The sequence below is a fragment of the Rhinolophus sinicus genome, chromosome 16 (assembly GCF_057876585.1).
Source record: "Rhinolophus sinicus isolate RSI-liver-muscle chromosome 16, RSI-T2T, whole genome shotgun sequence".
NCBI lineage: Eukaryota > Metazoa > Chordata > Mammalia > Chiroptera > Rhinolophidae > Rhinolophus > Rhinolophus sinicus.
The window spans coordinates 83,130,862-83,145,383 of record NC_142516.1 but is presented as its reverse complement, the minus strand read 5'-3'; the positions used below and the strand labels follow the sequence as shown (position 1 = coordinate 83,145,383).

General features: G+C 35.7%; 1 non-coding gene across 1 annotated transcript; it reads left to right on the top strand.

Moving 5' to 3' along the window:
- The first annotated feature begins 924 nt into the window (after positions 1 to 924).
- LOC148755060 (small nucleolar RNA SNORD2) lies at positions 925 to 994 on the top strand. The gene has a single exon (XR_016019515.1). It is a non-coding gene; the product is annotated as a small nucleolar RNA SNORD2 (small nucleolar RNA).
- The last annotated feature ends 13,528 nt before the right edge of the window (positions 995 to 14,522 follow it).

Here is a 14,522-nt window from a genome sequence, read left to right as displayed (position 1 = left end):
GAAAATATAACATGACAGTGTGAGAGAGAAAAATGGGCTGCAGTCAGAGAGAAAATAAAACATCATACCAACATGTAGTGGAAAACAAAAGAAAGACCTCTTCCTATCAACCTGTCACAGAAGCCACTCCTGTCGATGTCTAGGAAGAGAAATAATAAAACATTAATTGCCATGAATAACCAAGGCAACAAGACAGCTCAGAAAGAAAGTGAAAAGTCTCCAGAAAGTGAACTTAAAGATATGGAAATATGTGACTTAAATGGCAGAGAATTCAAGATTGCAGTTCTGAAAAAACTCAACAAGATGCAAGAAAACACAGACAGGCAGTTTAATGAACTCAGGAACACAATAAAAAAACAACATGAACATTTTACAAAAGAGATTGAAATTTAAAAAAAGAACCAAATAGAATTTCGGGAGATTAAGAACATAATAGAAGAAATTAAGAATGAAATAGCCAGTTTTGGAAATAGAGTTGACCAGATGGAGGAAAGAATTGGTGACATCGAAGATAGAAACCTGGAAATGTCACAGATGGAACAAGAGACTTGAGACTTAAAAGAAATGAGAGAACTCTACAAGAACTTTCTGACTCCATCAGAGAGAGCAATCTAAGAATAATAGGCATACCAGAAGGAGAAGAATGAGAGAAGGGAAAAGAGAGTATATTCAAACAAATAGTTGATGAAAACTTCCCAAACTTGTGGAAAGAACTGGATCCTCGAATCCAAGAAGCAAATAGAACACCTAATTACCTCAATCCCAACAGGCCTTCTCCAAGGCACATTATATTGAAGCTGTCTAAAATCAATGACAAAGAAAAGAATCCTCAAGGCAGCCAGGGAAAAGAAGATGGTAACCTACAAAGGAAAGCCCATTAGATTATCATCAGATTTCTCAGCAGAAACTCTACAAGCCAGGAGGGAGTGGAACCAAATATGCCAACTATTGAAAAAGAGCCTGAAATGAAGAGAATACTCATTGCTGATCACTTGATTAAAAAAAAAAGAGAGAGAGAGAGAAATTATGAGCCAAGAATAATATATCCAGCAAAGATATCCTTTAGATATGAAGGAGGAATAAAGAATTTCCCAGACATACAGAAGCTGAGGGAATTTTCTAATACATGACCTGCACTACAAGAAACACTAAAGGAGGCTTTTCGACCACCATCAACATGGACAATTTGTGGCAACCGAAACATAAAAAGGGGGAGAGTAAAGGCCTGAACCAGAATATGGGAATGCAGAAAGTAAGCATGCTGAAGAAAATGGAAAAATGGAATACTCTAAATATCAAACTTTCTTTTACATAAACTTCAGGGAAACCACTAGAAAAAAATCCAGAACTGAAATATATACTACAATAAAAGAAGGAACAGAGGGAAACATCATAGAATACCACCACACAGAAATAATAGACAACAACAAAAGACAAAGAAACAATGGAGACACAATCTTACCAGAAAACTAAAGATAGAATGACAGGAAATCCTCACATGTCAATAATCACCCTAAATGTAAATGGACTGAACTCACCAATAAAAAGGCACAGAGTAGCAGATTGGATCAAAAAACTAAACCCAACCATATGCTGTTTCCAAGAGACGTATCTCAGCTACAAGGACAAGTATAGACTTAAAGTGAAAGGGTGGACATTGACACTCCAAGCAAATGGTATCCAGAGGAAATCAGGTGTAGCCATAATGATGTCAGATGAAACAGACTTCAAGGTGAAAAAGATAACAAGAGACAAAGATGGACATTTCATAATGGTGAAGAGGACTATACAACAAGAAGACATAACAGTCATCAATATTTATGCCCCCAATAAGGGAGCACCAAAATATACCAAGCAACTACTAACAGAACTAAAGGGAGAAATTGACCAAAACACAATTATACTAGGGGACCTAAATACATCATTGACAGCTATGGATAGATCATCCAAACAGAAAATAAATAATGAAATAGCAGCCCTAAATGACACATTAGATGAAATGGACATAAGTGACATTTATAGAGCACTTCATCCTAAAACATCAGACTATAAATTTTTTTCCAGTGTACATGGAACATTCTCAAGAATAGACTATATATTGGGGCATAAAACTAGCCTCAGCAAATTTAAGAAGATTGAAATCATACCAAGCATATTCTCTGATCACAAGGCTTTGAAATTGGATATCAACTGCAAAAAGAAAGCAGGAAAAAACACAAATACATGGAGATTAAACAACATACTTTTAAAGAATGACCGGGTCAAAGAAGAAATTAGAGGAGAGATCAAAAGATACATAGAAACAAATGACAATGAAAATACATCCTACCAAAATTTTTGGGATGCAGCGAAAGCAGTTTTAAGAGGGAAATTTATATCATTATAGGCCTATCTCAAGAAACAAGAAAAATCCCAAATAAATAACCTCAGGTTACACCTTAAAGAACTAGAAAAAGAAGAACAAGTGAAACCCAAGTTCAGAAGAAGAAAGGAAATAATAAAAATCAGAGCAGAACTAAATGAAATAGAGAACAAAAAGACAATAGAAAAAAATCAATGTGACAAAGAGTGGTTCTGGGGAATGATTAACAAAATTGACATACCCTTGGCTAGGCTCACTAAGATAAGAAGAGAAAAGACACTAATACACAAAATCAGAAATGAAAAAGGGGAAGTTATCACAGATGCCACAGAAATACAAAGGATCATCCTAGAATACTCTGAAGGTCTATATGCCACCAAATTCAATAACCTAGAAGAAATGAACAAGTTCTTAGAAACATATAGCCTTTCTAAGCTGAACCATGAATAACTGGAAAATCTAAACAGACCAATCACCAGTAAAGAAATTGAACCAATCAACCAAAACCTTCCCAAAAGCAGAAGTCCGGGACCAGATGGCTTCACTAGTGAATTCTACCAAACCTTCAAAGAGGATCTAATACCAATCCTGCTCAAACTCTTCCAAAAAATTGAAGAAGAGACAGTACTCCCTAACTCATTCTATGAGGCCAACACTACCCTGATACCAATACCTGGTAAGGACAAAACAAAAAAGAAAACCACCGACCAGTACTTCTGAAGAATACAGATGCAAAAATCTTAAACAAAATTCTAGCAGATCAAATGCAACAATGCATTAAAAAGATTATTCATCACGACCAAGTGGGGTTCATCCCCGGGGCACAAGGATGGTTCAACATACGCAAATCCATCAATACGATACATCACATAAACAAAATAATGGACAAATATCATATGATTATATCAATTGATGCAGAAAAAGCATTTGACAAGATACAACATCCATTTATGATGAAAACACTTAACAAAATAGGTATAGAAGGAAAATAAAATAATAAAGGCCATATATGACAAACCCTCAACTAATCTCATAATTAACGGTGAAAAACTGAAGCCCTGTGCTCTACGTTCAGGAACACGACAGGGCTGTCCCCTATCACCTCTGCTTTTCAACATAGTGTTGGAAGTCCTTGCCAGAGCAACCAGGCAAGAGAAATAAATAAAAGGCATCCAAATTGGGAATGAAGAAATTAAATTGTCACTCTTTGCATTTGACATGATGCTGTATATAGAAAACCCTAAAGACTCCACCAGAAAGCTGTTAGAAACAATCAACGAATACAGTAATGTGGCCGGCTACAAAATCAACATACAAAAGTCCATTGCATTCCTATATACTAACAATGAAATCTCAGAAAAAAAAGATTCTTTTTGCAATTGCAGCAAAAAGAATAAAATACCTAGGAGTAAACTTAACCTAGGATGTGAAAGACCTATATGCTGAAAACTATAAGACAGTTTTAAAAGAAATTGAAGAAGACACAAAGAAATGGAAAAACATTCCGTGCTCATGGATTGGAAGAATCAACATAGTTAAAATGGCCATATTACCAAAAGGAATATACAGATTTAATGCAATCCCCATCAAAATCCCAATGGCATTTTTAAAAGTAATAGAAGAAAAAGTCATCAGATTTGTTTGGAACCACAAAAGCCTCCGAATAGCCAAAGCAATCTTAAGGAAAAAGAACAATGCTGGAGGTATCTCACTCCCTGACTTGAGCTTGTACTGTAGGGCAACAATAATCAGAACAGCATGGTATTGGCAGAAAAACAGACACATAGACCAATGAAATAGAATTGAGAACCCAGAAATAAAACCACATATATATGGACGATAATTTTTGACAAAGAAGCTAAAAACATACAATGGAGCAAAGACAGCCTCTTCAATAAATGGTGCCGGGAGAATTGGATAGCCACGTGCAAAAGAATGAAACTGGGCTGCTATCTGTCACCATGTACCAAAATTAATTCAAAATGGATCAAAGACTTAAGCATAAGACCTGACACAATAAACTGCATAGAGGAAAACATAGGTACTAAACTTATGGATCTTGGGTTCAAAGAGCGTTTTATGAATTTGACTCCAGAGGCAAGGGAAGTAAAAGCTAAAATAAATGAATGAGACTATATGAAACTTAAAAGCTTCTGCACAGCAAAAGAAACCATCGACAAAATAAAGAGGCAACCAAGTGAATGGGAGAAAGTTTTTGCAAATAGTGCCTTCGATAAGGGCCTAATATCCAAAGTATACAAGGAACTCATGCAACTCAACAACAAAAAAACTAACAACCCAATTGAAAAATGGGCAGAGGACCTGAAGAGACATTTCTCCAAAGAGGACATACAAATGGCAAATAGACATATGAAAAAATGCTCAACATCACTAATCATCAGAGAAATGCAAATCAAAACCACAATGAGATATCACCTCACCCCAGTCAGAATGGCTATCATGAGCAAGACAAATAGTAACAAGTGTTGGAGAGGCTGTGGAGAAAAAGGAACCCTCATACACTGTTGGTGGGAATGCAGACTGGTGCAGCCGTTATGGAAGGCAGTGTGGAGGTTCCTCAAAAAATTACGAATAGAATTGCCATATGACCCAGCAATCCCTGTCCCGGGTATCTACCCCCAAAATCTGAAAACATTTATAGATAAAGACACGTGTGCTCTAATGTTCATTGCAGCTTTGTTTACGGTGGCCAAGACATGGAAACAACCAAAATGTCCTTCGATAGATGAATGGATAAAGAAGTTGTGGTATATATGCACAATGGAATACTATTCGGCAGTAAGAAAAGATGATATAGGAACATTTGTGACAACATGGATGGATCTTGAGAGTGTAATGCTGAGCGAAATAAGTCAGACAGAAAAAGCAGAGAACCATGTGATTTCACTGATATGTGGTATATAAACCCAAAACAACAAAAGAATAAGACAAACAAATGAGAAACAGAAACTCATAGACACAGACAATAGTTTAGTGGTTACCAGAGGTTAAGGGGGGTGGGGGTGGGAGAAGAGGGTAAGGGGGATCAAATATATGGTGATGGAAGGAGAACTGACTCTGGGTGGTGAATACACAATGGGATTTATAGATGATGTAATACAGAATTGTACACCTGAAATCTATGTAATTTTACTAACAGTTGTCACCCCAATAAATTTAAAAAATAAAAAAATAAAGAAAAATGGGCAGAAGACCTGAAGGGACATTTCTTCAAAGAGGACATACAGATGGCAAATAGATATATGAAAAGATGCTCAACATCATTAATCATCAGAGAAATGCAAATGAAAACTACAATGAGATATCACCTCACCCCAGTCAGAATGGCTGTTATCAACAAGAAAAATAGTAACATGTGTTAGAGAGGCTGTGGAGAAGAAGGAAGTCTCATACACTGTTGGTGGGAATGCAGATTGGTACAGCTGCTATGGAAGGCAGTGTGGAGTTTCCTCAAAAAATTACGAATAGAATTATCTATGACCCAGCAATAGCCCTCTCCTGGGTATCTGCCCCAAAAATCTGAAAACATTTATACATAAAGACACGTGTGCTCCGATGTTCATTGCAACTTTATTTATGGTGGCCAAGACATGGAAACAACCAAAATGTCCTTTGATAGATGAATGGATAAAGAAATTGTGGTATATATACACAATGGAATACTATCTGGCGGTAAGAAAAGATGAAATAGGACCATTTGTGACAACATGGATGGATCTTGAGATTATAATGCTAAGTGAAATAAATCACACAGAAAAAGCAGAGAACCATATGATTTCACTGATATGTGGTATATAAACCAAAAACAACAAAAGACCAAGACAAGAAAGTGAGAAACAAAAACGCATAGACACAGACAATAGTTTAGTGGTTACCAGAGGGTAAGGGGGTGGGGTGGTAGATGAGTGTAAATGGGAACAAATATATGGTGATGAAAGGAGAACTGACTCTGGTTAGTGAACACACAATGGGATTTATAGATGATGTAATACAGAATTGTACACCTGTAATCTATGTAACTTTACTAACAATTGTCACCCCAATAAACTTTAATTAAAAAAAAAGAACGTATACAACTCAATAACAAAAAAACCTAAATAATCCAATTAAAAAATATGCAGAGGACCTGAACAGCCACTTTCCCCAAGAAACCATACAAATGACCAACAAATATATGAAGAAATGCTCAACTTCACTAGCTATTAAGGAAATGCAAATTAAAACCACAATGCGATACCACCTCACCCGTGTTAGAATGGCTGTCATCAACAAGACAAGAAATAACAAATGTTGGAGAAGATGTGGAGAAAAAGGAACCCTCATATACTTCTAGTGGGAATGTAAATTGGTACAGCCACTATGGAAAACAGTATGGAGGTTCTTCAAAAAATTAAGAATAGAGCTACCATGTGACCAAGCAATCCCTTTTCTGGGTATCTGTCCCCCAAAATTTGAAGACATGTATTCATGAAGATATATGTATTCCTATGTTCATTACAACATTATTCATGGTGGCCAAGACATGGAAACAACTAAAGTGTCCTTCAATAGATGATTGAAAAAAGAATATGTGGTACATGTATACAAAGAAAACTACTCAGCCATAAGAAAGGATGAAACACTGCAATTTGTGACAACATGGATGGATCTTGAGGGTATCACATTAAGTGAAATAAAGCAGATGAAAAATAACCATTATGGTTTCACTCATATGTGTGATATAAAACTTCAAATAACAAATGAACAAACAAAACAAACAAACTCATTGACACAGACAACAGTATGGTGGTTACCAGAGGGGGAGGGGGCATAACAGTTTTATTTACAACAATGGATTCAATTATCTGCCACTTGAAGAATGGCTAAACACATTGTGGTGTACTGATACTTGATAAGAATGAACAAACTGCTGATGCAAACAACAACATGAGTGAATCTCAGAAACATTAAGTTGAGCAAAAGAATAAACACACACAAAAAAATGTACTATGTGATTTCATTTATCTGAAATTTTAGAAAACTCAGAATCAAATTATGTTGATAAAGATCAGATCAGTGACTCCTGGGGTTGGGGTGCAGGGTGTAGACTGGGAAGAAGTTTGGGCAACTATATAAAATGTTCCATTTCTTCATTGGATTTATAGCTACATGGGTACATATACTTGCCCCAAATCATTGATTTCCATATAGTTTAAATGTGTAAATTTTATTTTTATGAATTATGTGTTAATAAAATTAATAAAAACTCATGATATATAGAAAATAGGACAAGAAGGAAGCAATGCCCCACCATTGTGAAGTGTGTAGATGATCAATTTTGACACATTTCTCTGCATGTCTATGTGATGAATATGTATTACTTTCTTACTTCTTAAAAAATAAATATCTTGAAAATTGTGAAATTTTTCAGTGGTTCCTACATCAATTTCTGAGTGGTTCAGCCACTGAGTGCAGAGCACTCCATATCCCCTTTCTCTAGCCAGACATGTGGACAGCCATGTATATTTTCATCTGTTCTTTTGGAAAAAAAGGTAAAAGAAGTGGCCAGAAGCAGGAAAGTTTCTTCTCCACACTTTTGTGCTCCTTCCTTATGTCTCTGAAGCCAATGGAAAAAATAAAAAGAACACAACCCTAAAGATATTTATATCAACCCTGGTATAAATATAAGAAATATCTCTGCCAATTGTTGCCATAACTTTACACTTTCCATGTGTTTCCAAAGATACTGGCACTATTTTTTATATCAACATTTTAATGTTCACAAAATGTTCTCCTTGAGTTCCTGCCTAGGTCTTGAGCTTCGTTCATATTGGGAAAAGGAACACCCCTAGGAAAAAAATGCCTCTATGAATGTTAAACATGTTCTCTTTACATTTAGGAGGAAAAATATTCTAGATATGCTTCAGGTTCTCTAACTGGAGTCTCACAGGAATGCTCTTTTATTAACTTTGCTGAGATGACAACAATAACAACAAAAGACATTGGGTTCTGAGTTAATTTACTCTGAAAATAAATTCATGGCTTATCATTGATCTTTTGACTGAGGTTAAATACAATTTAGACACCAAATGACAGCTCTTCAAAACATGAGTACCTAAGAATTGGGAATAAAAGTCAACTCAATGTTGACATATATGATAGATATACTGTCAGGCCTTAAGAGGGTAGGTAAAGGGTTTGAAAGTTAATATAAATCTTAAACAGACTAATTTTTATTCAAGAATTATTCATAGAAAGCATCTGTGTTTTGAAGTTCTCAGACTATGTAAATAGACTTATTTTGTGTTTAATTCTAGATAAGCATCTTTAGTGCTGAGGAATACACATTTGTTACAAGGTTATTTCTGTTTTGCGTTCTGTATTCCTAGCCTGATTGTTTTGCCTGGACAATTGCATTAACATGGATGGGGCTGGTGATGTAAGAGAAAGATTGAGACTTGCTTGAAAAATGGACTCTGCATGATGGATTTTCTGGGTTTATAAGCAAAGCAGCAGGAGTATATCACTATACAACAAATGGAGTGTTTTGAAATAAGACACATAATGACTAATTTACTAGTGCTGTGATAAAAAATGCATTTTATTTAATCAGATTTTGCAACAATAATTCTGAACTGATATCTACTTTTAGTATTTGGAACTTACAGTACATGCTATTTCTTTTCTCTCCCCCCCCCCCATTTAGCAAAGCTTTGTCTCTTTTTGGGGGGGCGGGGTGTCATAGAATAAGGATTTATTATCAGAGCGCTGGTGGTCTGAGAAGGCAGTAGGTTAACACCTCCAACAACTGCCTAAAAGCTTTCTCCTTTTGAAGATATGTTTCCTTTTTCATAATTTCTCCTAAATAAATGTCCTGCTAAATTCTTTTGTACTTATGTATTCATTCTTTAACTCAGAGCTAACTAGCTCTTCTTAGCCAAGGGAAGCACAGGACATTATACCGTGAGTGCGTCCCCCAGCTGTGGTCCACCTTTTGTGTCTTGCTTGCCCCTTGATTGGCATTCCAGCCTCATCGATTCTTTTTTTAGTTCTTCAGTCAAATCTTTTATATACATTCAAACTATCTATCTTCCCTCACGGAGCGTGCAATAATACAAGATGAACTGTTTTAAAGTCATAAAACTGTGAGAAACAGTTATATCAATAAGCATTTTATATTCTGTCTTTAATTTTAATTACAATATTTATAAAATTTTAATGTCTACTGAAATGCCTTTGTTTTGCTTACTTACATTTTCTGAATGTAAGTTACAATCTTATGCAACATGCTTGAATCATAAATTGAGCTGTAGCTCATAAACAATGTGTTTCATAATAGTCACAAAAGAATTAGGACCTCTAAGTTAATAAATGATACATCACAGTTATTCAGAAACGCCATAGAATATGAAATAATCTAGTAAAAGCATATAATTTAATTACTCGCCAGCATTTTCTTGGGCAGAAGAAAACTGTAGTGCAAACTTTGGATGTCACAAGAAAATTTGAAGGCTAGCAGTGTGTTAAGGAGAATAATGGTCCCTGAAGATATCCACATCCTAACTCTCAGAATCTGTGACTAAGTTAGGTTACATAGAAAAGGACAATTAAAATAACAGATGGAAATAAGGTTGCTAATCCACTGGTCTTAAGACAGAAAGATTACCTTGAATTTTCTGGGTGGATCCAACGTTAATCACAGAGGTATTTAATGTGGATGTGGGAGGCAGAGCAGGAGATGGTAGTGAAATTTGAGGATTTGACTCCCCGCGGAGGGCTTTGGAGACAGAGGAAGGGAAACAGGAGCCCAGGGATACAGATGGTCTCTAAAAGGTGAGTAAGGCAAGGAAACAGATTCTCCCCTTGAGCCTCCAAAAAGGATCACAGCTCTGCTGACACCTTGATTTTAGCCCAGAGAGACCCGTGTTGAATTTCGGATTAACAGAACTATAAGATAATGAAGTTGTATTGATTTAAGTCACTAAATTTGTGATAATTTGTTACAATAGTAATAGAAAACAAATACAAACAGAATGAAGAAATAAGCTTTAAGTGGACTAGTATTAAATAAAATTTATGCAATAGCCAAAATTTGCGTTACAAAAATTTTTATAAAAATTGTTAGTATTCTAACAATACTTAATCTATATATAATAATTTAAAGCTTCAATTAGATAAGTTACTTTGCATTTAAGAAAAATGTTTAAAGGTTTAAAGATAAGCATTAGACAAATAGCTAACTTGTTTTAAAATAATTTATGTTATAGATGGCTTCCTTGAAAACATTTCATTCACATTCATTATGAAGTTGGGGAGGCAACAGAGGGGAGGCAGGGTGGCAGGGATCACTTTGCAAATTATGCAAATGTCTAACCACTATGCTGTACCTCTAAAACTAATAAAAATAATATTGAACATCAACTGTAATTGAAAAAAAACTAAGTATGACAGCATTAGAAAAAGTTTGACAAGGAATGGGCAAGGGTGATCTCATTAGTCAAACTACAGTTATGTGAAAATTTAATAAAGTTATTCAGACCAAATTCCACTTAGCTAACTGTGTGACAAGAAAAAGCAAGCAATATTCAATTTCAGATGTAGTTTTAACATTCAAGTTAAGAAGATTTCAGGGGATCTATCTAATCATCTAATTTGGTTTCATCAAATTTTAGCTGTTCCTTGAAAATCATCATTGTACAGAAAAATATTTTATATGATATATATTATACAATATATATTATATAATACATATATAATATATATTTTAACAGACTGCTAGTAGGACAGTCATTGAGGTTCTGTGCAGTGTTAGGAGGTGTGGCATGGCATCTAGAATCATTGATAATATTTAAACTAAATAAACTGTCATTAGGCTATAACACAAATATAATTGTGTTATGTAATAACTGAGTCACTTAAAAAACTACAGCCCAAAAGTCACACATTCATGGGATCTTTTGGACCATATCACAGTAATCCAGTTGATGACCCAAGTTATCATCTTAACTTCTCCCAATAGACTTAAGTTCTCAGTACCCCTAACTGTCCTGTGGCCCTGTAGCTGTTCTCTCCCAATCCCTTACCTTCAGTTTCTCAGTAGATCATTTCCAATCTCAGACCATTAACCTGACAAATGACGTTTGGTTCCTGTCAAAGCAAATTAATGGATTGATACAGCCTTGCTCTTAGCAAGCCTTCCCCTACTTTTATGCCTTCTAATCCTGCATATGAAAGCCCAATTCCTCTGGAAAACTCAGACTCTTCTCTTGGAGGCAGGAGAGGGAAGAGGGTTGGAGGGGAGGCTGTGGATAAGCATTTAAATTTTGAAACCTTTACTTCTTTACATTGGACCTGCTTTAAGTCATAAAATGTAAACAAAAATACTCTAAAGACTTTATGTTGCAATTTCATTGGCAATGGGAAGAGACATATCTTGTAATACAAACTAAAGCAGAAAGCCAAGTTGAATGAGCATATTGTATCTGTCCATCCTGAAGAAACACAAACTATGTGATCTACTCTTACTGTTTGGTTATTGTTGGGGGAAGAGCTGTTATTTATTTTCTTATTTGTTTATGAGAAAGGCCAATTTGAAAACATCAAAACTTGACCAATCTTGGGTTTGTCCAAAATGAAAATCTTCTTATCTTCTGGCCACCATGAGAAGTTCTATGATTGGAGCATCTTCAATTAAGTTGTTTACTCTGAAAATGGCATCACAGGCTTATGAATTGTGGAGGAACAGAGTTACCACCATGAGTCTGCCAATTATATTCCATGTTTCCAAGTCACACATGTTTCTTGTAACATTTGGAAGAAAGTTTCTGAAGAAATGATAGCTGAACCATGTCTGTTCGCTGTGAAAATGAACCCAACTCTGAAGCCTACGACTACAGTTGGAATTGTGTTCACTAAATGAGATTTTCTAATTTTTGAACAGTTTTGGTAATGATAAAAACTTTGATAACTTTCAAAATAGTCAAAAGTTGGTTTACCAAGAAAAAAATGGTACTCTGGTCACATGTGAATATTCTGAGATGCTTAAACAAATAAATACATACATCTGCAATGTTTTTCCTGCTCTGGTCGTCCTACTGTGTTACCCTGAAAATAACACCCAGCCAGACCATCAGCTCTAATGCGTCTTTTGGAGCAAAAATTAATAATAAGATATACTAAAATAAGACCAGGTCTTATATTAACTTTTGCTCCAAATGATGCATTAGAGCTGATGGTCCAGCTAGGTTTTATTTTCGGGGAAACATGGCATGATTGGTGACCACTGTCCTCCATGTTTGTATCAGAGTCACGCTGAGCTCCACCAGCTGGGCTGGAAAGTGGTGTGTCCATCACAGTGAACAGAGACACTTCCCTTGAATTGCTGCTGTTACATGAGGTTTTTTAACGCTCAACTGTGAATTCTTTCCTGCTTCATAGGAAGCCAGCCTTATTGACAGATAACAAAATTTGAAAGGCTTAACTGAACTCTAGATAAGACAACCAAACAAGCAAACAAAGTAATTTTATGAGGGAAGAAAGGGCTACATTCAAACCATGTTGGAGAAGTAATTCTCATGCAAAGCCTAGTGGTGGTAATTTTAGGCTTAGGAATTAGAGAAGCATTTCTGCTAAAAACATTTCAGGCTTCTGTGAACACAGTTGAGAAAGGTTTGGGAAAAGGAGACAGCAGCACCCAACTGTGGCACATTGATGTGTTTTGCCTGTGAGGCTTCAGGAATGACAAGTCACAATTCATTTAAAAGTGTGTCTTGCACATGCATATGATCCACACACTCTAATAGAAATAAAGAAAACATACAAAGTCTTTGTCTTCATGGTTTTACCTTTGAAAGGGTGGAAAGCAAGATAAACACAATATATTTATAGAATCAGAGAGTGGTAAGCGACACAAGAGAAAGCGTGGTAAGGCATTGCGTGGGTGCTATATTTGGACTGGGAAGTAAATAAAATTCTAGCTGAGCGGGATTCTTTCGGGAGAGATCATGGAGGAGCACACCTGTGGGCACATCACAGAGGAAGAGCAGAGAGCTTTGTGTTGATGGCCACTCTTGTCGACCACCCTGCTATTCCACGTGGTCACGCCAGCCAAACAGCAGCAAACTTCACAGGGAAGCTTGCCTCTGAAAAAAAGTCATGTGTATTATCACTAGATGTATTTAATCCTCCTTTTTTGTTTGTTTTAGCAAATAACCATTTTGTAATGATTCTTATTTTAAATATAAAATCAAACAAGAGCGCAGAAAAAAAATGACAATCATTTATATTGCTGTCATAGGGACTTACCCACTGTTAACATTTTAACATATTTTCAAGCATTGAAAAAAAAATACATCTATATATATACTTTAAAAATCACATAAACAACAATAAATTATCATGTTAAAAAATAACATATTACAGTAAACCCATAGTCTATTTGACCCACTTAATCCCAATCTCTTTCCTCCCAGAAGCAAATCATCATCATGAATTTGGTGTCTTTGCATCCAGCCCTTTTCCACACTTACAAGCGTGTGCGCATGTACACACACACACATACACATACACACACAGTAGTATCATTTTATGTATGTTTTAATCTTGCATGAGTGGTAGCATACTATTTGCCTTTTTCAATAACTTTCTTCTTACCCTAAATAATATATCATCATGCTCTATCAATGTTGACACAAGGCTATACTTCATTCCTTTTAACAGCTACTGTATGTAGAATTTCATTTTCATAGGTTTGTGTATGTGCGAGTGTGTGTATGTGAGTGTTTACCTATGTGTGTAAGTGCATGTGTATGTGCACGAATGTACATTTCATGTAGTGGCCCTGATCAATAAACGAGATATAACATGAAGCAATTTTAATTGTCCTACACTACCTTCAAATATGTTAGTTGAATCTATTTTTCTCATCATTTAATAGTTCCAATATATCCCATAATTTGCTGGTAAATTCATATACTAAACTTCAGTTCAAAATCTCAATATAATATTATATAGTATTTAATCCTCAATCCTATCCCATTCTCAGTACAAGCTTGATCTGAGACCCTGACTTCCTGAAACGGGAAGGTACCCTCCTCCACCTTTGGGCCCTGGTTTCTTCCCCTTCTACGGCGCCTCAACTCCTGCCATTAGCAGAGCACCC